This window comes from Arvicola amphibius, chromosome 11, assembly GCF_903992535.2.
Source record: "Arvicola amphibius chromosome 11, mArvAmp1.2, whole genome shotgun sequence".
In the NCBI taxonomy this organism is placed as follows: domain Eukaryota; kingdom Metazoa; phylum Chordata; class Mammalia; order Rodentia; family Cricetidae; genus Arvicola; species Arvicola amphibius.
In genome coordinates, this window is record NC_052057.2 from 39,839,590 (window position 1) to 39,866,086 (window position 26,497).

At 40.1% G+C, this 26,497-nt stretch overlaps 1 protein-coding gene and 1 non-coding gene across 2 annotated transcripts in view; both read right to left on the bottom strand.

The window, feature by feature from the left end:
- LOC119826011 (EGF-like and EMI domain-containing protein 1) overlaps positions 1-26,497 on the bottom strand; it is a 576,796-nt gene that overhangs the window by 179,018 nt on the left and 371,281 nt on the right. The gene's annotated exons all lie outside the window — the stretch shown is intronic.
- Positions 9,559-9,686, bottom strand: LOC119826933. Its single transcript, XR_005287500.1, has one exon.

A 26,497-nucleotide genomic window follows, 5' to 3' on the forward strand; every position in this document is an offset into this window, starting at 1 on the left:
TATGTAATGAATAACCTGTGTTTACCCTTCTATCCACTCTTTCTTGAACCTATCATTTCTTCCTCCATTTATCTGTCCCTTTCTAGAACAATGTTGTCTTTCTAAAAATGACAAGAATATATATTTTCATGTTTATAATTAGGTAGGAATTTTTTATGTTTTGTTGGGAAATATGTCTTTACCTGATTATGTACTTTAAGAGTTTTACAATTATGAGAAAACTGTGAAAATAAGAGTTACCCTGCACCACACATTCCCCACATCCCACGACTATAAACACCTTATATTAGCTAGATACATTTATTTAATTAATGAGTCAATATCAATAGGCCATGGTTACACTTTATTGACATTTCCTACTTTCAAATAATCCCCTTCTTCGGTCTCAGGAGTCCTTACATGACATCACACCAAGTTAATTGCCTTGTCTCCTTAAGCCTCAAACTTTCTATACTTTTGATGCCCTTGAAAGTTTTGAGAAAAACTAATTAGATGCTGTGAGGTGTAATTTTCGATATAATTTTGTATGCTGTCTTTCTTGTTTTAGGTTGGGAATCATGTTTATGATGAGAGAGACCACAGGGATAAAGGGTAATTTTCACATATACAGGACTTAGCTTGGTTGGTGCTGACCTTGATATATGGCTGACTTAGTACCTGCCAGTTTCCTCATTTTACAGTAACAAGGTTGTCCTGAGTCTTTCATCCTCTTTAGAGCAAAACCATCATACAGAGCTGTGCAGTATAAAATTAAAGCATCCCATAGTCACCTGAAACTTTCTCCCTGGAGACCTACCTCTTCTCCATTTACTTTATGACAAATTTTAAGAGCCATATGTTACAGCACACATATCCATGGATCTATCAACCATGTTCTGGAAGAAGAGTGTGTATATGTACATATGTTATAGTATGCACATTCATGGATCATTAATCATGCTCTGGAAGAAGAGGGTATATATGTACATATGTTACAGTACACATCTTCATGATCCTAACAATCATGATCTGGAAGAAGAGTGTCTATATTTACATGTGTTACAGTACACATATCCATGAATCTATCAATCATGCTCTAGAAGAAGAGTGTCTATATTTATATGTGTTATGGTACACATATCCATGGATCTACCCATCATGCTCTGGAAGAATCAGAAAGAATAAAGTTAAATGTACTCAGTAATTATTCATGAATAAAATGACTGTGGATGGTTTTGGTTTCATTATTTATGTATCTTTCTATTTCTCAACTTATTTTTAGTAAAACTTGAGGGAAAATGATAAAAAGAGAATAACTTTATAAAGCTACCATGAGAATCAGATTATATTACGTGTTCAAAATATTTAGTGCATTTTGTGATATAGAATAAGCTCTATAAATAGTGCCCATTATTGTTAGAAGAACAATACTGGTTTTTATTAATACATATATAGGAGGCCAGTATATCCTTGTGCTCACAGATAGCAAAAGGGAAAGCTGGAATGTAGAAGTAGAAGGAACAAAATATCTCCTATCTGCCCAGAAGGCTAGGAACAGACTTGCATAGTAGCCTGGTGACCTATGTAGTATCTGTGTGAGACCACACTGGACATTACGCCAGAACCTTATCATAAGTGTGTTTTTCTCAGCCCATCTATAGAATCTATCTTTACAGAAGGTGTCATGTACTTTAAAAAGAATTTTTAATGATCTTTATTTACCTTACTTTGTTTCTCAAGGAGATTTATGTATGCTTCATATTGCACATGACATTGACTTAATTATCACCAGGAAAATTTTTACCAAATAGTGTTGTGCTTAAATATGTCTAAAATAAAAGACTTGGGGTCAGACTCCCAAAGTTTGAACCAACATCAGCTACTTAGTCATGTTGAACTGAACTGCCTTCTTGACTCCCAAGGATATTTACTCTGCTGGACATGGAAGTCACAGGAACCAGCTCCCCGCCCTGCCCTGGTTAACAGGAAGTGCTCAATTGCTTTCTGTTTAATTTGAATTGAACAATAGCACAGATGGAATTGCAAGACCATCTTCTGATACAGCCTAACTTTCAATACAGAAAGCTCAAAAACAATCTTGCTTTCCCAGCATACACATTCCTGCGATTCTGTTATCTGTCAACTGTTGGCTGAATAATCTAAGGAAAGCTTAAGCCCCACTGCCTTAATCTGTTGACTTTCCAGTTGCACATTGACATTTTATGAATATAAGACATATACATGTGTCTTAATAGCATTAATTTCTACTTCTTTCTAAAAGGAAGATAAGAATATATGGTACATGTTTGGTGACCTCATATACTCATAAAAATACATGAAAACATAAAGTTATTGTTATCAGTTTTAAAAATTGCTGGGTTTGTAAGAAAGTATTTGAAAGTCATTGACTTTGAAGATGGTTCTGAAAACCAGGTCAACACTTAGGATTTTAAATTGCAGTTTTATAAGACTCAGGCATGATAGATTTCAGGCTGTTTCATGTAGCCAATGTCATTCAAGGTTGCAAATAAATTTGGTCTTTCAAAAGCAAGATGAATGACAAAATTCTCTGACATGCAGCAAGTCTTCCAGGTTTGTCATGACAAAAGTTCAATGATACCATCAAGGCTATCAGTCCATCTGTAATGACAAACTGCAGTCTCTTCGGGAATTCAATATGGTTCCAAGAGCAGTATCACATTTCTGTTACAGGACAAAAATTATAGTAGAGCCTGAAATGAGTAAAAAAAAATATCTGCATAAAGCAGCCATTCATTTTTCCCTTTAAGCAAAATTAGTAGATTTGGATTCTTTGTATGTGATCATTTTCTTAAATGGGGCATCTATCTCAAGTCTCATGCTTCGTTTAGCCTGTTGTTTTGGTGTCAGTGAATCTTCATATGAATTTTAGAAGCTTGACAGGTAAAGTAAAGAGAGGTAGCGACAACAGAGAAAAGCGGTAAGAGGAGAAATGTGTGATTCTAATTCAAAATTTTCTCCAAACTCAATAATATATGACCTCCAGCTTAGCATGCATACTATTGCTTTATTTTGAATGGACTTAGTGTTTCCTTTGTAAAATCTTCCGCAAAGTGTGTGTAAACCTTACATACCATCTTGATTTTTTTTTTGAAACAAGGTTTCTCTGTAACTTTGGGGCCTGACCTGGAACTAGCTCTTGTAGACCAGGCTGGCCTCAAACTCACAGAGATCTGTCTGTCTCTGCCTCCTGAGTGCTTGGATTAAAGGTGTGCGCCACCATCCTCTGGCTATCATCTTGATTTTTAAATGAGTGGATTTAATGAGGTAATGATCTATGGATCTGACTGCAGTCAATGTCTACAGAAAATCAGTCTAGCTGTGTTTAGGTGTCATGTTTTAGGAATTCTTTGCAGGTTAAAGTGACCTTTTACATCACTTCCTATCACTAGAAAATTTATGTATGCCAATCTTAGATCCTTCTAATTTGTTGACATTTTGGAATACATCAAAATACATAGAAATATCTCTTCTGAAAGATCATAGATAATATATAGAAATGACTATCAGCTACAATTTGTCTTAGGTTATTATTACAATGTTGTAAATCTGGTCACATTAAAAAGCCAGCCTGATTCTCTCTATTCCAGTCACTAGAGAACAGAGAAGACCTCAGAAAAAATTATATGGACCTCTATGAGACTCCCGAGGCTCAACTGAGTGTCTTCTACTATTTATCATTATTGATGAAGACAGAAAGAAATAAAAACCCATGCTATCAGACAACAAGGCACCAAACTTATGGTTCTGAGAACCTACTCTCTGTTTCTGTACTGTTATGAGAGCCAGGTCATATCTTTGCTTCTCACTCATTTCAAGGAGTGTGACAGTCATCCACTAAAATATTGAGTACTGTAGCTACAGAAATCCCCTTTCCTTTTGAAATCTAGACTGAGTGCTCTAAGTGCTGTGAAAACAAATGCTTTGTTACATTTTCTTTCACAGAAAACTATTTAAAAAACTCAGCAGTTTATCCAGTGAAGAAAATCGATGATGGAAGTTACAACATAATTTCACACTAGTTCAGAATTACGTGTAATAAAGAGTTGTTTATTTAGGAGTAGACTCACAGATCACAGTCCGAGGTCACAGTCCGAGATCACAGTCCTCTGCATGAATGGGGAACAGGTATGGGGGATTCAGCAGCCATAAGCAAGAGAGCAAGCACATGCTTTACAGCTGCATTGATAGTATAAGAGACCACACCCAAGTGGGCTGGTATCTTAAAGGCTATTGTTTGAAGGAGCTCCCACAGCACCTCCCCATTTTGTTTAAATAAGAGTGTTCCAAACCCAAAACAAAATTATATACACTAGGAACAGATATCAAGTATATGATTGGAATTACAATAAGCATAAATGATATTAAGCAAGGAGCATATGCTAAATGTTTTAATAATCATTCTGTCCTAAGTAGTCTAATTATGGTGTTAGAAATGGCCTGGCTAGCTCAGTTGGTACACATGAGACTCTTAATCTCAGGGTTGTGGGTTCAACCCCCACATTGGGCACCATTTGTTGACAGAGGTTTCTGTCCCATCCAATCCTGCAGTTGTTCATTCCTAAAGAAATACACAGAGGCTTACATTATTTATAAAATGGTTAGCCAATTAGCTCAGGCTTCCTATTAACCCATATAAATTATGTTAGCCCATAATTCTTGTCTGTGTTAGCCATGTGGCTAGGTAGTTTTTATCAGCAAAGCATTCTCATCGTGCTTCCTCTGTGACTGGGTGATGACTGCAGATTGAGCCTTTCCCATAATTTTCCTGTTCTCATCATCCTTCCTCAACTTGTCCTCTGACCCTTAGGGGTGAACAAACATGCCTATGTGTATACACACACACACACACACACACACACACACACATACACACACACACACACACAAATAAAGAAATGCAATAAATTTAAGAAATTGGGATACATCTGAGGATGTGACCCTGCTAGTAGAGAATGCACTAGAATGTACAAAGCTTTGAATTCAATTCTCAACACTGCATAAAACTACATGTGGTGGCAATCTGCCTGTTATCTCAGACTTGAGTAACAAGTTTGAAGCCATTCAGGAATAGATAATACTCTGCCCTCCACACTAAATATAGAATATTTGATGTTTTATAAGCTTACTTTAAACTGAAAATGTCTAGTGAAATAAACAGTTGCATGTTAACTACAGTGACAGTCAAGTTAGGACATTGTGATGGTTTGAGTCAGAATGGCTCCCATATGCTCAAAATTTGAAAGGTTGGTCCCCAATTATTGGAACTGTTTGTCAAGGATTAGGAAGTGTGGCTCTGTTGGAGCAGGCACAGCCTTAGACTGTCACTTAAAAAGCCCACTCTGGGTGCAGGTCACACTTTCTGTCTGCAATGTGCCAATCAGATACAAGCTCTCAGCTGCTGCTCCAGCACCATGCCAGCCTGCCTGCTGTCAATCTCTCTGGTATAGTAATTATGGACTAACCCTCCAAAACTGTAAACAAGGCCCTAATTAAATAATTTATTTTATATGTTGCCTTGGTCATGGTGTCTCTTCACAACAATAGAAGAGTGGCTAAGTCAGATGTGTACTGGAGCTGAATTGCAAATCCTTTTATTTAGTTCATGTATCATTTCCCCTACTCTGCATCTGTAAAATGAGGGTAATGACATTGATACCTCGTCTATCAGTTGTTTGTGAAAAATTAAATGAATTATTATGCAAAACTGATGACCAATGAAGATTCAATAAACTAAACTTCTGGTAAGTATTATCATCATTTCCCCAATGGTAATTACTTAAAACTTTTATTCTCCTTTAAAATGTTATTTTATTTATAGTAAAGTGATCTTCTAAAACAAATTGCTTTAATTCAAATTCTTTGTGCAGTTTATAAATAATCCTCATCAATTTACTGCACAAAAAGTTGTTCCATTGAATGACATGATTTATGTAACACCCGAGTTTACTGTACTTTCATCAGGAAAAGTCACAGGCACAATTATACAATATGGATAAGAATCTTATTAAAAAAAGTAAAAGTAAGACATGAGGTGCAGTGAATAAAAGCACTTACTTCAAAGACCTCCTAGAGACTTGAGTTTGATCCCCTGGGCTCATGCAGAAATGCTGTGTACAGTGACTCACACCTGCAATTCCAACCCCAGAATTTTCACCTCCACATGGGTTCTGGGAGGCACATATAGTAGAATAGGCCAGAAGTTCCCATATGCATCACAGTGGCAGAAATACCAAGAGACTTTGCCTCAAAAAGAAGATAGAGGGAGAAAACTACCTGCTACAATGTGTCCTTTCACTTTCTTTAACTGAGCTCTCTCTCTCTCTCTCTCTCTCTCTCTCTCTCTCTCTCTCTCTCTCTCTCTCTCTTTCTCTATCTATTTCTCTTTATCCCCAATTTCTCTCTGTCTCTCACCAATACATAAAACAAATATATATCTTAAGGTAGAAGTAATTCATCTTTTACATTTCTGTATCCTTTATATTTCTGTATGCTATCAACAATACAAGTATAGTCATATACTGTGATGTTATGTAAATATAATTGCATTGTATACTTTATAAAGTATTCATTTTCATTAGAATTTTATACTCAGAGTAGTAATTGAAGTTCACAAATCAGAGATACAAAGGATAATTATGGAAAAAAAGGTTGAATAAAACTGTCTGAATTATCATGGTGATCTAGAAACTTCGATTGCAGAACAGTGTTACGAGATCATCTAAAGAGTTACAAGGGATCAAGCTTGCTGAGAGAGGAAGAATCAGCCTCCTGTAGCCATGAGCTTCCACACCGGCTGTCCAGTACCAAATGGCCAGTCATGAATACATGTGCATATTGACAACATGAAATGTACTTTGTAGATTATAAATATATGCATGTGTACATAAGAATATAGATTCAACAAAAATGATGAAAGACAAGGTCATGAATTTAGGAGCGGAGACACTGGAGAAGTTAGAGCTAGAAGTGACAGAGATGCAGTACACGTGTATGCAGTTTTCAAAGACAAACTATTCTAACACTCAAAAAAGAAAGGAGGAAGAAAAGGAAGTGAATGAAGGAGGGAGGGAGAGAGGGAGGGAGGAAAGGAGGGAGGGAGGGAGAGAGGGAGGACGAGAAGAAGATGAATAAGTCTCCAGAATGAAGCACAATGTGCTGTCCCAAAGTCATCTCTTGGCCAGCTTCCCAAATGGTCTTGTATCATGGGCTCATGGCAGTCACAGATGTGACATTTGTGCGCAGTGTGTTTTACACAAAGTATTGATGTATCCTGAGACGTGTCAAGGAGATAAAATAACTGTAGGTATTTGTTCATGGAGTAGCTTTTTATAATCCAGGAAAATCTCTTAGTTGAATATACGACAAGTGCAAATAATTCCCGGATGGAAAACTCAGCTATTAACTTATATTTTATAAATAAAGAACCTGAGACAGTAAGGAATCATTCTCAGTACCTTACTTAGTAAATATCATTATGCTTATCCCACAGCTTCCAAGGAGGGAGACTTCATTGGTTTGGAAGTTCATCTCCAAAAGGCTTGCTGTTTTCTCGGGATGTAGGAACTCAACCAGCTGTTTTAACTAAAGAGGAAAGGCTGTATTTTCTTTCACTACAACGCGAGCTTTCTTCCTCAAAAGTAACTTTCCTTCTCTCATCTCATCTGCTTCATCAGAAATTATTGTCTATTTAAAATATTAGTTTTTATCCAGTACGAACATAATGCCATTCTAATACCGTTGGCGTTTATCACTGCAGTGGTGTGCCATGCATCTCCCCAGTCACTGAACAGGCAGCTTTTACAGCCCTGACAGCTATGTGTTTATGAGCTCCCGAAACAACCTTTTAACTTCCTTCATTTAATTTTCAACTTTAAAATGGAGGGGGATAAAGCCTTAGTGAAAATATTTCTTGCCTCTCAGAAGATTGATCTAAAGGAACAATTTTTTTCTTTTCTTTTTTATCTCTTCTTCCATTCTTCCTCCCTCCCTCCCTCCCTCCCTCCCTCCCTCCCTCCATCCCTCCCTCCCTCCCTCCTTCCCTCCCTCCCTCCGTCCCTCTCTCTCTCTTTCTTTTTGTTTGCACACCTCCATGTGAAGGGTGTGACGACATGTTCATAAATACCAGATACCATAGTAGAATACCAGAAAGATGCTATGGAAAAAGCCGAAGTTGAAATTCTGACTCCAGCTATTCTTGGTGACATATTTATTAGTGCCTCTGTATAAGGAAATCACCCTGAAATTCAGTGACTGAAACTACAATTACTTTGTTACCTGGAAGGTTCTGTGGGTTAGGACATAGAAACAGGCTTGTCTTGGCAGTCTTGGCTCCAGTTCACTCTCTTGGGTGCAGCCATATTGGGGCTAGAGCTGTAAGTACTAGAAGGTGCTAGCCTTTGGTTTCTTCTCTTCCTCCTCCTCCTTTTCCTTTTCTTCCCTCTCCTCTTCCTATCCCCCTCCCACTCTCCTTTAAACCTAGCCTGTTCCTGACGGTCTCTTCCTTAGGGTAGGTAGCTCGGTAATCTCAGAGCATGCCAGCATGGACAGATGGATTGACAGAGCAACAGAAGGCCAGAGTCTCAAAATGATGCTCCAGTGGGTGTGGACCTTCCATCCTGACCTAACCCTGGGAACACCCCCAGCATCACTTCCTGCTACATACTGGTTGTTTCTTAGGAGACTCTAGCAAAATGTAGATTCAAACAAAGAGATGAAGCACCTCCTAATGAGGCAAGAGCACAATTGTTGAAGCCTTCTGGGAAGGATGCAGCTATTACAGACAGTTCTGTGGTGTACTTCTTCCAAACCCTAACTTTATACACTTTTGTCCCTTGTCTGCAAAGCAAAATTACCCTGTAGTGCTTGTTCAGGTTTTCCAGAGATTCTAAGGAGAGAATCCTCTTTCTAAGCGTTTACAACAACTACAGAATGACACCCCATAAATTTTAGCTTTTATTAATGCCTTTGCCTCTCAGCGTGACTAACACCCCAGCTTCGAAGCATTCCTTATTTTTTCTCTGAGTTTTCACCCCCTCTACACACTCACTATAGCTGTGAAGTTAGCTCCTGTCTATAGAGGCCTCCAGACTTCAATTTAATTATGTGTTTGTATGCACGGATCATCTGTGTATGAATCTTGCTTTCTTCCGAGGACTCTAAATACTCGCTCAGTGGTACAGGTTGGCTTGTTTGGGACTGATTTAGTCTCCAGTAATGATGCAAATAGCAGAAAGGATATATAACCTATGACCAATGGTGAGAATGAGGCAGGACAACACAACGATCACATTGTAAAGAATGCCTGATGCTAACTCAGGTTCGCTCTTTTAAAAAGGATTTTTTTCCCCCAATTGAGATTTTCTGTTTTTTGAAAAGTGAAAATACCTATCAAAAGTAATAACTCTGAAAGACTTGATAACCCAGCTAGTTACCTGACAAATTTGTATGGTTGGTAATTTTTTTACAGTGTTGAATAATCATACTCACTTCTCTTTAATTGATGTTTAATTTGAAAAGAATAGCACAGATAGTGCTGGAAAATATTGGGTCGTACAGTCAACGCTGTGGTTTTCTCCAGTAAGGGCTGCTTTCTCCACCCCTTTGTCTAGGAGGAGTGTATCAGCCAAGTCCTACTTCATCAGACTCAGCCTTCTTCGTCCTCCAGTTTAACAAGGTTTCAAAGGTTACAGTCACCTTAGTAACAGAAGGTGGGATGGCCAAGTGAAACAGCCCAGCTATGAGTTACAAACCTTAGGTCTTCAGTTATAAGGAACATAGAATACATTCTTATGACAGAATCTCAGACTTAACTGGTATTTCACGATCACCTCTCTCCTCACAGAGGAATCAACATTGCATCTCTTTCTAATGCAATGAAATCTGTTCCAAGAACAGCACCCATATCAAAAAGAAAGACCAGGGCTCCTTCTAGACTGTGAATCACAGACCAGTCCTGAAAGTTTTAAGTAGGACTTGCTTTCTTGCTCTGTACCTAATCATTTAAATTCCATAAAAAAAGAAAATCACAGTACATTAATATTTCAAAAAGCCATTTGGGAATAATACAACTCTAGCATTCTCATTTCCCGGGAGCCCAGAGATATTTAAGATGAATTTGCAGTTGAACTCTAGGAATGTCAGGTCTCAGGAACAACAGGCAAAGAGGCTCTAATTAGCCGTGATGAACGCTGATTATAGAGCACGGAGATAACAATGATTGCAAAAGAAAAAAAACAAGAGGTGATGCTGAAGTCCTCCATTTCAAGTGGGGCTGTGTAATTAGAGGAATTTAATCCCAGCAGGCAAATGGATGTATTTGTATTTGTGCCATTTTGTGGCTTTGTAGCAGAGAGCTGTTCTCGGAAAGCACAAAGGGGATGGAAGCATACTTATTCCATGTGCTTTATCTATTATCCATTTAATTTGCATTTTTTTTCTTGGTCATTTCCTGCTTCCTTCTTATTCTCCACAGAAAATCCATTTCCTTCTCAATATCTGGCATTGTTACCTGATTAGAGTAATCTTTTTTAGAACAGCCCCTAATCGTTCTGATTAATAGAAGAGACATATGCTCACAGGGAAGAAAAGATACTATTTTGATACAGAATATATGCTTTTAAGTCTATGCTGTCTCTCTCACATCTCCAAAACAGAACAAGAAAGCTGACTGGAAGTGAGGCTAGGGACAGTGTTGATGTCCAGAAGCCCCGTGAGTCTTGCCAGAGTATGGCTGATCATGAACAAATCTCCCAAACATAAGAAGACCATTGGTCATCTGACCTGCCACAGAAGGGCCAGTCACTTGTTAAGAGATCATGGGATTCTCTTGAGCAGGAGCCTGTCTTGAAATTCACTGTCTTTTGATTCCCTGACGGCCTGATGGAAGAGACAGGAGTGGAACGAGGACCACATCAAGCCCTGCAAGATACACAAAAACAAAAGCAGCTCACAACAACCTTAGCTACTGATAGCAAGTTCCTGTAGCTCTCCTGATTGCTCACAAAGCCCTTTTCCTGGGCTCTTCTGTAATTAGGTATTCAAGCTGGAATGAAGAACAAACGTAAGATCTGTTTTTACATTGTAAGATGTTATTGTTGGTGAAGTTAGATTGAGTGGCATAATTCCTCGTTGTGACAGATTGTCTGTGTTTGCTCTGGGAACACCGTGTAAGTATAGAGGATCAGCATAAATTGGTAGGCACACACAGTACACGCCACACACCAATGTGCTCTGCACCTTCTTTAATATTTCTATCTAATAATTCTCTAGATTTAACCAGTACAATACAAGCATAGTCACTCATATGAAAATTATACCTCAGGTTTTATTATCCTACAATTTAAACCACACATAAAAAATCCTCTGATGGAAAGCAAATTATGCTGCCTGTGATTTATGAAAAATGTGAAGAGAACACCTCATTGTCATACACATTTACTAAAGCTCTGCTATCAAAGGCATTCCTAATTCCTTTTGGTGGCACGTATTTGTAACAGAAATGATCATACATCCACACTGATATATACACAAACCAATAACCTTCTGTTCCATGGCAGGTAAAAGATAGGGACAAAGCAGGCCCTGGACTGAATTGCCAGGGTCCACTATGCTCAATGGGTCTCAAGACCACAATGTTGCACAGGAGGAAAACATATGCAATAGTGTATGGCTTTCTGCTGCACTGGAATAATCAGTGAAATTTACTCAGTAATGATCAGCACTGAATACAGACCAAAGCGTTCAGGGCTGATCTGGGCCATGGCCTACTAGTTTGGAAATTGTTGCACATTGTGTGGCTACAGCCTGTATTAAATGTGCCATGGACTGGCAGTAACAAGCAGCGACCAGTGGGTGTTCAAAGAAGTCCTAGAGCAAGACAGACAAGACAAGTTAAGAGTTATAATTTAAGAGTTGACATAAATTGCTATGCAGGATTGTGGCAATTTAAATACACAGTAATCTTTTCTGATGATACACAATTACTCACTTTTCTGGTATCTGCCAGGTGGGTAAACATGAGGTTAAAACCAAAGCCCCCAGTTTCGCTCTAACTTCGTCCCAATAGCCCCACGTTTTGCAGCAAGAACTTTACACATAACAGAAAACAGGACAAAGTCTACATGGCAGCTGTGTAGCCTGCATATTGAATGGAAGGGGCTTCCTTCCCACAACTAAGGAACCTTTTCAGGAGCTAAAATCCCTCCACCCTGATGCTCTGAGTAGGCTTTGAGCTTTCTGCCTTCCCTGGAACCCATCTGCAAAGGAAGTAGAACATGTCCTCACCCAGAGGGTGACAGACACTATTGTGTTCCACTTAGGAAACAAGCAAGGACAAAATCAGCCTTCTGGTTGTCTCCAAGATAGGAAAAGGAAATCACTGTTTCCTGATCTATTTTTAGGGAGAAGGGATAAGTGGATGACTGAATCAGAAACCAAGTGGGGCTAATAAAAGCAATAAATAAAAATTGATGGGTTTTGTCTAAAAATGTATCACCCTGATTTCTAGCAAATTGTGGGTAAATTCTAATGTTACTTTCTAAAGCATGAGGGATAACAGAAACAATATCCAATTCTCCAACCCCCATCTTGTCAAGCTAATTTTTCCTCAAGGTTGCTGCATGATCATGGTTCTAAGAATTACTGGTGTTCAAAACCCTGATTTGTTTTTCTTATAATACTGTTACAATCTAAACATTCCTAAAGGGAAAATAAAACTCCAGGAAATTGTGTGCATGACCTGGGAAGCAGAAAGTCATGACAATGTTCAGGGAGTCTTGGCTTCTGAGGGTAGCAACATTTTAAATGTACTCATATTTTACTACACATTTATTCTTAAAATGTTCTCATATATGTCTTGCAGTCTGGTGAGATATCTCTAGTCTTGCTGTCCTTGGTGTCCCGCTCTGTCAAAGGCACCCACTTTTGCAAGATTCCCAAACATGTTTTTTCTTATTTTATTTATTTATTTTTATTGTTGTGTTTTTTTAGAACAAGTTTAGGATGAACTGTTATTAAAGATTTGTGTTGCATACGTTTTTCCTGTGGAGACATGAACAAATGCTCCCATGCCCTCTGATAAAGCAGCAATGACAAACAAAAACAATTCCAGTAAAATCCAACCTTTTGGAAAACTAATACGGTTATTGGCCTTAATTATAGAGCATGGGAAGGGTTTCCCATAGGATTATGGGAGGCTACATAACACCAAGTCTCACCCCACATAGCGGCAGATGTGGAGTTCCTTCTCTGCGGTCTATATAATCCAGCATCCCATCAGGCCACAAGGTCATGTTCATTGAGGGCAGAATTACATAGAATTGGCTGGGAGGTTTATGAGGGAGCAGCATGAACCCCAGGTGGTGGATCAGCGACCTCATCCTTTTCTCCTTCTGTAAGGGAGTATCAACAGTCAACAGGCCTCACCCCGAGGATCGAGGATCTCTTTCAAATTATCACAGCCTCCCTGACGAATGACAGCTGTCATGCTAGAAAGTTGGTACTTCATAATAACCTGCTTTCTTGCTTACTAACAAAATAGGACAGATGCAAAGATAACAGAAATAGGGGAAAGGTATTTTTCAAAATGAAGAAGAGAAAATGCGATACTGTCCCAGCACTGAAGCAAAGAAAAGCAAGGGTGGCAAGAGCTGTGGGCCTGCCACTGGCATCTAGAAAGGCAGGGCTGCAGGGATGGAACTGGAGAAGAAAAGTGTATCTCAGTGAAAGGGAGAAAGATGTGCCTATGATAAAAATTAAGTTCCATTTACTTCTCATCTGTCCCTCAAGGAGCACCAGGGGAAGAAGTAATTTCAAAACTGCACCTTCTGTGCTTACACATCAATTTTGATTTATGATAGGTACTGGTATTTCAAATATTACATTTTCTATAACTAGGAAAGATGAGGAAAATAAACTGTCCAAACTAGATTTGAGCTAAATCCTATTTTGACTTTTCAAATGGAGAATAATTTCAGTAAGAGTAAAGGTCTTTGTCAAGAGGGGAAAAATAGACACTATATTTAGCTCATCAGATCCAGGATCAGGGTAATTCACTTGGCATAGGATACATCCTTTAAGATATGCTTACTGAAAGGGAAGATATAAACAAGAAAAATGTGCCCTAGAGTGAGAAATTTGGTAAAAGCCCACATGCATGTGTGCATTTACAGATGCACACACACTAATAGATGCATACTCACACAGATGCACATACTCACAGATGTGCACACTCACAGATGTACATTCGCACAGATCTGCATACACTAACAAATGCACACTCACACAGATGCACACTTACTCACAGATGCACACACATACAGATGCACACTTACAGGTGCAAACACTCACAGATGCATACCCACAGATGCACACTCACAAATATGCACACTCACAGATGTAAACTAAACACTCACAGATGCACATACATATAGTTGCACACATGCTTACAGGTGCACACACACTCACAGATGCTCACACATACAGATGCACACTTACAGGTGCAAACACTCACAGATGCACACTCACAAATATGCACACTCACAGATGTAAACACTCACAGTGCATACTCACAGATGCACACACATATAGTTACACACATACAGATGCACACACAGTCACAGATGCACACGCATACAGATATACATTCACACAGAAGTGCATACATTCACAGATGCACACACATACAGATGCACATTTAGACATATGCACACTCACAGGTGCACATTCACAGATGCAAACTCTCACTGATTCACACTCACAGATGCAAACACTCACAGATGCAAACACTCACGGATGCACACTCACAGATGCAAACACAAATGCACACTCACAGATACACACTCATAGATGCAAACATTCAGTGATTGACACTCACACAGATGCACACTCACAGATGCACACCCACATAGATGCGTACTCACACGGTGCTAGCTCAGAAGGCTGAAGACTAGAAAAGACACTTGCCTTCCCACAGTCCATGAAGGGGAAAGTGCCTCTCACCTTTGACCTGCATTTTGAGCTCTCAAAGACAGCGTTCCTATTAATTATAATCCTCTGTCTAGTGCTGGAAAGCTAAAATCTAAACAATTACCAAGAGTGGCTGAAGGGTTCTGTTTGGCTGAATTTGGGGGTAGTTGGTTTGAGATCATCATCCACCTACAACTGTTAACTCTACAGACTTGTGGCCAGCCTATGTGTCTTTGAAACTGGACATCTAAATCATTCAGACAAATACCAAGTGTATAACTAGGCTCTTCCCAGGCAGGTGGGTCCATTCTCTTAGCATAAGTACTGTAATGTGGCTCCCTTTCCTGTTGGGAGCAGCTGTAACTGCACAATTTGACTCCAGAAGGTACTAATGAGCATGACTTTGCCCCTTTGTGATTTTTTTTGGCTTCTTTCAACAAACCAAGAACGGGCTGCTTCTGCCTCTGGAAGGGAACCCCAAGCATGTCCTCATTTACTTTACTCACGGCTCATGTGACTTGTCTGATTTGGGGGAAGGTGGATGCATTCGCAAAGGAAATCAGCAAGAAACAAACCACTTCCCAAACTCCCAAGTCTATAAAAACACCTGTATATTTTAGCTGTGGACTCTATAGGTTCATAGGATCTTCAGTTAAAAGGCTGCATTTTCAGGATTTCCACTCTCTGGGATGTTAACTTTCCCTCCAAGCTCACGCCAGTGCTGACAAGAGTTCAACTTCATGCACATTTCTTCTCATACATAATTGCTCACGAATATACAAACTAAACAAATAAAAATAATACTGCTTATGCTGGAGAGGTGGGCTGGTTGTTAAGAACACTTACTGCTCTTGCAAAGGTCTTGAGCTTGGTTTCCAGAACACATATTAGTCAATTCATAACAGCTGGTAACTCATGCTGTAGGAATCTCCCGGCTTCCATGGGCACTTGGATTCATGTGCTTATACTCACACATGTACATACACTTAAAAATAAAAAAAAAAATCTAGAAAACACTGTTTCTTCTTGTAGCTATTCCTTCATCTTCTCATTTTATCAGACCTCTTTTCCTGTATCATGTTTTATAGATTGAGCTATTTCTTGTGTATTTTCTCTGCAAGCCGACATTTGCTTCTGCAATTTTCGGAAAGGGTGGCTTTCACATTATGAAAGGTCTCCCTCAGTTTGAGTCTCCTTGTAATTTGTTTTGAGTGATGTCTGAAATCAAAGAAAGTTCCTGACTTGATGCCAGCTTCCCCACAAGCCTCCCACTCAGTCTCTTTGTCTTCATCTTTTCTATCTGTCATGCTTATGAATGGCCTATGCTATTCTTTGTTTCCAGACTAATTATCTTAAAATGTGCTCACATCTTCATATGCTCTTGCTCTGGTGGGATCAATAGTTTGTCCTACATCATCACTTTCAGTCTAAATTCCTTTGTTTGCTTTACATAGCCCTTCATCGGTTTGTGCATAACAATTATTTGTTGATAACCATGTCTAATCAAGATTAATCCTTGCAGCCAAGACTCACAGGGAAAAAATGAGAATATACAGGGTATAAAAATGGAAGTGAGACTCCTTATTCTATTTTAGTTTTTTTTTTCTGCTGTTAGTTGTTGCTGCTATTGTTGCTGTTGTTGTTTTGAACAACTTGACATAACCTAGGGTCATCTGAGAAGAAGGGGCCTCAAATAAGAAAGCAACTACCACCAATTGGCCATATAGGGGCATTTTATAGATTACTGATTGATATGGGAAAAAAACAGCCCACTGTGGGTGGTACCAGTCCTCAATAAGTGATTCTGAGTTATATATAAAGCCTACCAGTAAACTATGAAAAGCAAGCCAGTGAGTGGCACTTCTCCATAGCCTCTGCTTCATTAAATTCCTGCCCCTTGGTTCCTGCCTGGAATTCCTGCCCTCACTTCCCTTCACAAGTGACTGTACAACCTGTAAGTCAAATAAATCCCCCCTTTCCAAAGTTATTCTTGGTTAGTGTTAAGTATTTTTCTTAATTTTAAATATCATATTGCCATTAGAATTTCAATGCCTGTTCAAGAAAACACCTTACTTCAAATGGAAACAAAGTTTCAGGAGAGCCAAGGTGTTCATAATACCATTCTGTGAAGGTTTACCTACAGCATTCTCCACTTATTTTATTTTGAAAACACACTGATGCTTCCCACTCAGAAGAAACAGGTATGAAGTATGAAGCTGCAGATAGACTGAGTCTGTGGCTGTAATGAAGGATGTTGGAAAAGAGTAGTTATTATGAACTCATTTTTTGTTAATTCTTCCTTAACTTTATGTTAATATTGCTTTTTTGAGGGCTAAACCACAGAGAATGTCATTACCACTACCACTTGGGGTCACAAGTCTTCCTAAAACAAAACAAACACAAATCTTTCATAAAAGTGGATCTTCAGATCTGGTAGACAATAGATAGTATGAAAGAAAGAGATTAAATCTAAGTTCAGCTCACAAAGCAGATGCTTAGGGAGACGGCACTGTTCCCAGCGGAAATCATCAAGTCTTGGAAGTGATTTTAGAATGTTCAAAGTATCGGTTCTCCACTTGCAAATCTCTATCTCTTGGCGGGGGGGGGGGGGGGGGGGGGGGGGGGGGGGGGGTCACATATCAGGTAGCCTGCATACAAGGTGTTTACTTCATGATTCACAAAGTAGTAACATTACAGGTATTAAGTAACAAGTAATTTTATGCCTGGGGGTCACCACAACATGTGGAACTATGTTAAACCGTCGCAACGTTAGGAAGATTGAGAACCACTGGTCCAAAGAAAAGATACTCCATATCCAGCTATGATACCACTAGATTTCCCAATAGTTGATTTAAATTAATCCTTCACTGAAAGAAATAGATAATGTCTGTGCCATGGAAGCCTATTAAGATGCCCCTCTAAGGTTTCAAGGAACCCAGAAGGAAAATGTATACACTAGAGAGGACAGGCACCAGGAAAGGGGTGTACTGTTTCCACAGTGTATAGGTCATCCAGGACCACCTATTTGTTCTCTACTACCAACTACTACTTGACTCTCTAGGCATGGTTTACGGCGGTTGGAGGACAAGATATACAACATTCTGATACAAGCTCTCTGGCCAACCACTTCCATTTCAGAACAGACACACTTAGGGCATCGTTACTTTCACGAATAGCTCAGACTCACCAGTCTTGTTAGCTGTAGAAGAGCAACTTGAACCTAGCGGCTCTGGAGCTCTGTCTATGGTGACAGTGGAGGCCAGGGCAAGTCCTGGGAGTCTCAGATATCTGAGGTGCCCACGAACACAAATGCAAACTCCCCAAATCCCTTCCACTGGGGAGATGATTCCTGTTAAGACCCCAGAAGCCCATAGATGCTCAAACACTTGGTCTCCTGCCCCTCATAAAGCACCTCATTGCATTCCCAATGCAGTGCAGTACCTTCATCTGGTTCTAATGTACGCACACATGGCTAGTTGAATTGGCTTCCCTGGGGAATTGCATTTTAACTCAAGAGCTTGAGATTTTCAATGGCATGCCTATGATCAGTTACAAATTGCTGAAAGTCTTATAATTGTTCCCTTAATGTTTTTTTATATGAGCTGGATGTTTACTTCCTGATCACCTTGAAACCTTCTAGCATTTCAGAATAATGTTTAAAACATGGCATTATTACGAACCCTGAGATTACAGCTGTGAAAACAGACGTGTGTCATTATAATCAGAGAGAATGTCCCTTAACTGGAATTTCAGTGTGTAAAAGGAAGTCATGCAGAGAATTCAGAGTAAGAACCAAAAAAGCAAGAAGAGAAAGGGGGAGGGGATCAATCGAGCTAAGAAAAGGGTGTTTCTTCTCCTGACAACGCATTTGAAAATACGAAAGTGAATTGGTGCTTGAACACCAGTTTCTTTCATCAGGAATGGGGTGCTGCCCCTGCATTAGCTTGCACAATTCCTTTGCATGTTGTATCTAGTAAGGTACTTTCTCTTTCCTGCTGCAAATGGTTACTAACCTATCTCCTTTAGTGTGGACTCTCAGGTGCCAGACCCTGTAGTATACCTCTCCTAAGACAGAACCTGCACAGAGTCGATATTCAATATTTATACTTGAAAAAATGATGAAGATAGGAATAGTGTAGAGAGATTATTTTTTATTAAACTCACACACAGAGAATGAGAAAGATGTTTGGGGACAGAAAACTTGTCTCATTGCAGGATTATATTAATAGAAGCAAATATCTAAGGCACATCAGTGCACCTGTGAACACAAAGAGCGAGAAAATTCTCCAACACTCCTTCAGGGAAATAGTCTCCTTCAGGCTAATGTGTGTGTCCATCTGTGTGATTGCCTTCAGGCAAGGGACGCCATGAAGAGCAGTGGGAAAAAAAATAAAAAGCAGAAGATGGTATTCCTCGTGAGATGTGGTTTTATGAGACGTCTTGACAAGTGAAAATGATGAGACCCTCCGAGTCCTTTCTGAAAATGGAGCTCAGGAACCTCTAAACTGTCAAGAGGGAAGACATTCCAAAAAGGAACTGGCAAAGTGAAAGAGTAACACTAGGGTCCTGTCACGGATGTGCTCTATCACATCACAGTGTGTTTCTCCATCTCACACCACACCCAATGCCCCTCTCACCTCATGCCCCGCCCAATGCCCCTCTCACCTCATGCCCCGCCCAATGCCCCTCTCACCTCATGCCCCGCCCAATGCCCCTCTCACCTCATGCCCCACCAGATGCCTCTCTCACCTCATACCCCACCAGATGCCTCTCTCACCTCATACCCCACCAAATGCCTCTCTCATCTCATACCCCACTCAATGCCTCTCTCACCTCATGCCCCTCTCAATGCCTCTCTCATCTCATACCCACCAAATGCCTCTCTCACCTCATGCCCCTCTCAATGCCCCTCTCACCTCATGCCCCGCCCAATGCCCCTCTCACCTCATACCCCACTCAATGCCTCTCTCACCTCATGCCCCACCCAATGCCTCTCTCACCTCATACCCCACTCAATGGCCCTCTACCTCATACCTCAGGTAATGGCTTTATCACCTCATACCCCACTCAATGCCTCTCTTACCTCACACCTCACCAAATGCCTTTATCACCTCATACTCCACCCAAAGCCTTTATTACCTCACACCCCACCCAATGCCTCTCTCCCCTCATATAATGTTTGTATCGGAATCCAGTATGTTCCTATTTCAAAGGCATCTACAAGTTTCACTGAGCTGAAGAGAGGCTAAAAGTGAAAAGGGCCTACAAAGGGCCTGGAGAGACAGCTCCTTTGCTCAAGCTGGTTAGCAGGCATGAGGACCTGGGGTTCAACCCAACAACTCCCATTAATAAACCATCGTGGTGGCACACATTTGTAATCCTAGGGTTGGAGAGGCAGAGGCAGGCAGATACCTGGGGCCCACTGACTATCTAGTCTGTGCTATTTGGTAAGTTTCAGGTCAGGGAGAGACTACGTCTCAAAAACTGGCTTTTACAAATAGGTGAGCAGCACTTGATGAGAACCTCCGAAAGTTGTCTCTCACCTGTACACGCATGCGTGCCTGCACCAAATGGGCACCTTCACACACTTGAATATGCACAGACAATGGAATATAAACAGTGCACAGAGAGACACCACAGAGAGGTGATCAATCACCCAGTGAGATCCGCAAATGTCTACACACTTCATCACGGGCAGCGGGAGGTGAGGGAATGGGAGCAACTTTGTGTGTCAGGAAATGACTCTCAGAGGAGCTTAATGGACTCACAGAACACAGTCTGTGATAAAATCTGCCCCTGTCTGATGATCTTTCTCGGTCATTCTTCCTAAGATATGAACTTCAACTTTCCAAATTAATGGAATCTAGGGCAGGGGGCAGTAGTTTCATAAATAGCTACATTCTATTTTTATGGATTAGGTTTTTGGGGTAAATCAAGGCACTTCAGAGAAAACTTGTCCTTGTACTTGGGGCAGGAGAGAAAGGAGGTAAGAGAGGCCCATTACAAGGTAGCATGGAGGGTCTTCCAGCTTCTCTTCACTTAAAGAGCTCACCCAGCTGATATCGCACTTCAGTGACCCCTTTCTGAACACTGACCACATCTAAGTTCCTGATGGACTTCACTTTCTGCACTGGCAAATGTTTCCTAGACATGAAGCATTCCTGGTTGAGAAACTTCTGTGATTATAGCATGATTATTTCCTCAGAGAGAGGGTTATAATCTTTCTATGACTCACCACAATCTCAGTCATCAGAAATAGACACTAATTCAAAAAATAAGAATATGAGCAATAACGGGAGATGCCCAATGTCAAACAATAGCTTCTAAATGTGCAGGCATTAGTGTATGCACTGCGTGAATTCACCAATTATCTATGTAAAATAATGTCTATTTCTGACTCTGGAGATTGATAATTTCACTATACTGGCTACTCAGCAAGTTCCAGGCTTCACCTAGATGCCTCTGGCTTCCTGGTGTAAAGATTACATTTGCAGGTTACCACTCATGGCTTTTTCAGGGACACTGGGAACCTAATCTCAGGTTCTTGTGCTTGCACAACATACACTACCCCAACCCTAAGCTACCTTCTGATACCTCAACATAGGGTGAGGTTCTTAAATGTTCTATCCAGGCAAGCATCAAACATCTGGGTTCATAATGCCTCTCTCTTCCCTGACTCCCAAGTAGCTTAGCCTACAGGAATCATAACTTCACCTGACTGAGAATTAATACTAAAGTCATTTTATGTCATAATCAAAATGTTCTCATTTGATGGAGAACCTGAAACTATTTAAACAGAATAGAATTTTCTAAGGATATGAATTTTAAAAGTAAAATAGTCTAAAATATGTGTGTTAAAAACATGATACGTTATTTCCCCTTAAGAGCTTTATAATGATTCTTACTCTTGCTTATTTCTCTTGTCTCATTGTTCCTCTACTCATACCTTCCCAAATAAATCATGTTACCTTTCTTACTCCCTTTCAAAACTTTCATTTCTTTGTCTTTGAATTCTTTCTTAAATTAGAATTTTTTTGTATTCCAGACAAGAGCCATAAATTTCAGGAAAGTCCAGAAGTGTTAAACAATGGTCTTCTCATTATGGACTTTATTATCTATTAGTGAAAACAGCACAAAATGACCATAAAACCAGATAGTATTTGAAAGTCAAATAAAGGAATAAAATAAGACCAGAAAATGTTTCAAAGCAAAGGGAATTGTTATATTGGTAAGAAGAAACCACCTCATGATTTTTGCTTGTTTGTTTGTATGTTTTTTCTTTTTTGAGACAGGATTTCCCTGTGAAGGACTTGTTACCTTTGAACTTGCTCTGTAGAGCAGGCTGGCCTCGAACTCACAGAGATCCTTCTGCCTCTGCCTCACAAGAGTTAGGATTAAAAGTACGCACTGCTACCACCTGGAGTACCTCATGATTTTTTATGATTTTTTATGAATTATATTTATTCAAAAAATTATTCATATACTTTACATTGTGACCATAATTTCCTCTCTTCCTCTATTCCCATTGCCTCTCCAAGCCCTCCCCCACACTTCAATCTACCCTTCCTCTGTTTCTGTTCAGGAGGGACAGGTCTCTCATGGGCATCGACACAGCATGACATATCAAGTTGAGGTAGAGATAAGCTTCTTCCCTTGTATTAAGTTTGGGCAAGACAACCCAGTGTGAGGAATAGGTTCCCCCAAACCAGGCAAAGAGTTAGGGACAGCCTCTGTTCCCACTGCTAGGAGTTCCACAAGTGGACCAAGCTACACTACTGTTACACATATATAGGGAAGGTCTAGGTTGGTCTCTTGTAGACTCCTTGACTGTTGGTCCAGATTCTGTGAGCTCCTGTGAGCCAAGCTAGTTGTTTCTGTGGGTTCCCTTGTGATGTCCTTAACCCTTCTAGCTTCTAATCTCCTTCCTCCCTCTCTTCTGCATGATTTCCTAAGCTTGGCCTAATGTTTGGCTGTGGGTCTCTCCATCTGTTTCCATCAGTTACTGGATGGAGATTCTGATAACAGTGGGGGTAGTCACCAATACTTCTGCACTTCCCATAGACAGGACAGCTTGTAGGTCAAAGATTGTGTGTCTGAGCTGGAGTCCCAGTTCCTCCACTGGAAATCCTACCCAGTCATAAGAGATAGCTAATTCAGGTTATACATCCACCATTATTAGGAGTCTTAGCTGGGGTCAGCCTTGTAGATTCTTTGGAGTTTTCCTTGCATCAAGTTTCTCCTTGACCCCTAAATCCCCCTCCTTTCCAGTCTTTTCTTCCAGTACTCTTCCCATCCTGGCACCCTCTAATCCAATCTCTCAAGTTCTCATCTCCACCCAATATATCTCTTCAATTTTCCCTTCCCCAGGAGAGCCATGTGTCCTTCACTTGGGCCATCCTTTTTACCAAACCCTCTGGGTCTATGGATTGTAGTCTGTTACTTTACAGCTAATATTCACTAATAAGTGAATACATTCACTGTGTTTGTCTTTTGGGCTTTGGGTTACCTCACTCAGCATGACTTTTTCTAGTCCTACCATTTGCCAGAAAATTTAATTTTTTTAATAGTTGAGCAATAATCCATTGTGTAAATGTATCACATTTTCTAGGCCATCTAGGTTGTTTCCAGGTGCTGGCTATTATGAATAAATTGCTATGAATAAAATTGGAGCAAGTGTCCTTGTGACTGAGCATAATTTGGGTGGGCATATACCCAAAACTGGTATGGGTAGACTTCGAAGTAGATAAATTCCCAGTTTTCTGAGAAATGCCATGTTGATTTCTAAAGTGACTGTATAAGTTTGCACTTCCACCAGCAGTGGAGAAGTGTTTACCTTCTTCCATATCCTCTCCAGCATAAACTTTCATTCATGTATGACAAGACCTTCAAATCCTTGAAGAAAGAAATTGGAGAAGATATCAATTGCCATGTTCAGGGATCAGTAGGATTAACATAGGAAAAGGGCCCATTTTACCAAAAGCAATCTACAGATTCAGTGCAGTCTCTACCAAAATTCCAACACAATTCTTTACAGACTGTTGTGGGACAATGATCTGTACCCTGTCACTTGTCTTTTAAATAAATGTTGATTGGCCAGTAGCCAGGCAGGAAGTAGAGGTGGGGCAATGAGGACAGGAGAATCCTGGGAACAGGAAAGAGTCAGTCTGAAGTCATCACCCAGACACAGAGGATGTCAGACACAGAGCAAGCAAGATGTGACGACCTCACCGAAAAAGGTACCAAGCCACGTGGCTAACAAAGAGAAGAATTATGCATTAATATAAGTTATAAGATTTAATAAGAAGCTTGAGCTACTGGGCCAACCAGTTTATGATTAATGTAGACCTCTGTGTGTTTATTTGGGACTAAACTCTGTGGGACATGGTGGGACAGAGGCCTCTATCAACAACAAACTTTGAAAGAACAATACTCAACTTCAAATGAAAAAAGCAACAAACCCAGGATAGCCAAAAGAATAATATACAATAAAAAAACTTCTGGATATATCACCACCCCTGATTTCAAGCTCTACTACAGAGCTATAGTAATAAAAACAGCATGTTACTGGTATAAAAACAGATAGGAGGATCAGTAGAATTGAATCAAAGATCCAGACATAAATTCATACACCTATGAATACCTGATTTTTGACAAAGAAGCCAAAATTATATAACAGAAAAAACTTTAACAAATGGTTTTGGAATAACTTGATATTGTCATATAAAAGAATGCAAATAAATTCATATCTATCATCCTGCACAAAAGTCAAGTTCAAGTGGAACAAAGACCTCAACATAAATCCAGTTTCACTGAACCTGAATGAAGAGAAAATGGGGTAGAACCTTAAATACACTGTCACAGGAGACAACTTCCTGAATAGAACACCAGTAGCACAGACACTAAGATTGACAATTGATAAATGAAATCTCACGAAACTGAAAGTCTCCTGTAAAACAAAGGACACTGTCAATAGGACAAAAAGGCAGCCTGCAGAATGGGAAAAGTTTTTCACCAACTTCATATCCAACAGAAGACTGATCTCCAAAATATATAAAGAACTCAAGAAACAAGACACCGAGAAATCAAATAATCAGGTAGATGTTTTATGTTGGGTCAACTCGTCGCCCTGGTTCTAAACCTGAGTGGTAGCTGGGTTGCTCAGACCACTATCTTTCTCTCATTGTTACTACCTGGATGAACTAGCATATACCCAATGTAGCTTACAGCAAGGAGCAGGGCCAGTTCTCCTGCTCTCAGGCCCACAGATCTGGGTCCCTCTCACTCATATCACCAGGGCCAAGGCAAGGTGCATGACCCTCTCCCCAGATTGCTGTAGAGTCCATACAAGGAGAGCAAGGTCAGTTCTCCTGCTCTCCATACCTTCAGGCCTGGCTCACATAAGTCCTCAGCAACAGGATCAACTGTTGTGTGTTGCCCAGGTGAGGTGCGAAGCCAGATTTTGTGTGTATTATAGTTGGTGTAGGGCAGGGCTAGTTCCCTCAATTTTGTGACTTCAGGGCCAGCTCTTTTGTCTGCCACAGGTGCAAGAGATGGGAGAGTGGTCAACCTTTCCTCACACATGCCACCCCACATGGTAGAGGAGGTGGGGGTGGGGGTGGGGTCAGCTCTCCTGCCCTCAGGGTTGGCTCATCTGCTTCCTGACCACAGGGTCAGCTCTAGTGTGCTTCCTAGGTGAACAGTTGGAGCATATGACTAACCTACAGATCCAAAAAAAGCAGGATCTCCAAGACACAGGACAAAAACAGAATATTCAAGAGGGGCCCCAGTAAGGCCTTAGTGTAGGTCATGTATCAGAAACCAGATACCTGAGCCAGAGCAATGCAATGACTCTGGCAGTGAACACTTGCTAGTAAAGATGAATGGACTAAAGGGTAAACTGTGTGACTCAATCAGCCATACTACAGTTTCCATGAAAGGATTCTTCTTCTTCTTCTTCTTCTTCTTCTTCTTCTTCTTCTTCTTCTTCTTCTTCTTCTTCTTCTTCTTCTTCTTCTTCTTCTTCTTCTTCCTCTCCTCCTCTTCCTCCTCCTCCTTCTTTTTTGCTTTGATTTGTTTCTTTATTTTGTTTGGATTTTGGTTTTTCCTTTAAATTTGGCTTTGTTTTAGTGGGGAGGTTCAAGGGTAGAGGGCAGATGTAGGGAGACGGGGAGATAAACAGGATTAGAATGCATGATGTAAAATCCACAAAGAATTAATAAAAGTAAAAGAAATCAAATAATCCAATTAATAAATTGGATACAGATCTAAATAGAAGATTCTCAACAGAAGTATCTCAAATGGCTGAGACACACTTAAAGAAATGTTCAGTGTTCTTAGCCAGCAGGAAAATGCAAATGAAAAGGTTCTGATATTCCACCTTATTCCTGTCAGATTGGCTAAGATGAAAAACCTCATGATTCCTCAAGAGTCTTGGCAAAGGTTTTATGCTGCAAACATAAATTGGTGTGGTATACACAGTCATCCCTTGGAGTACATGAAGGCTGGTTCAAGG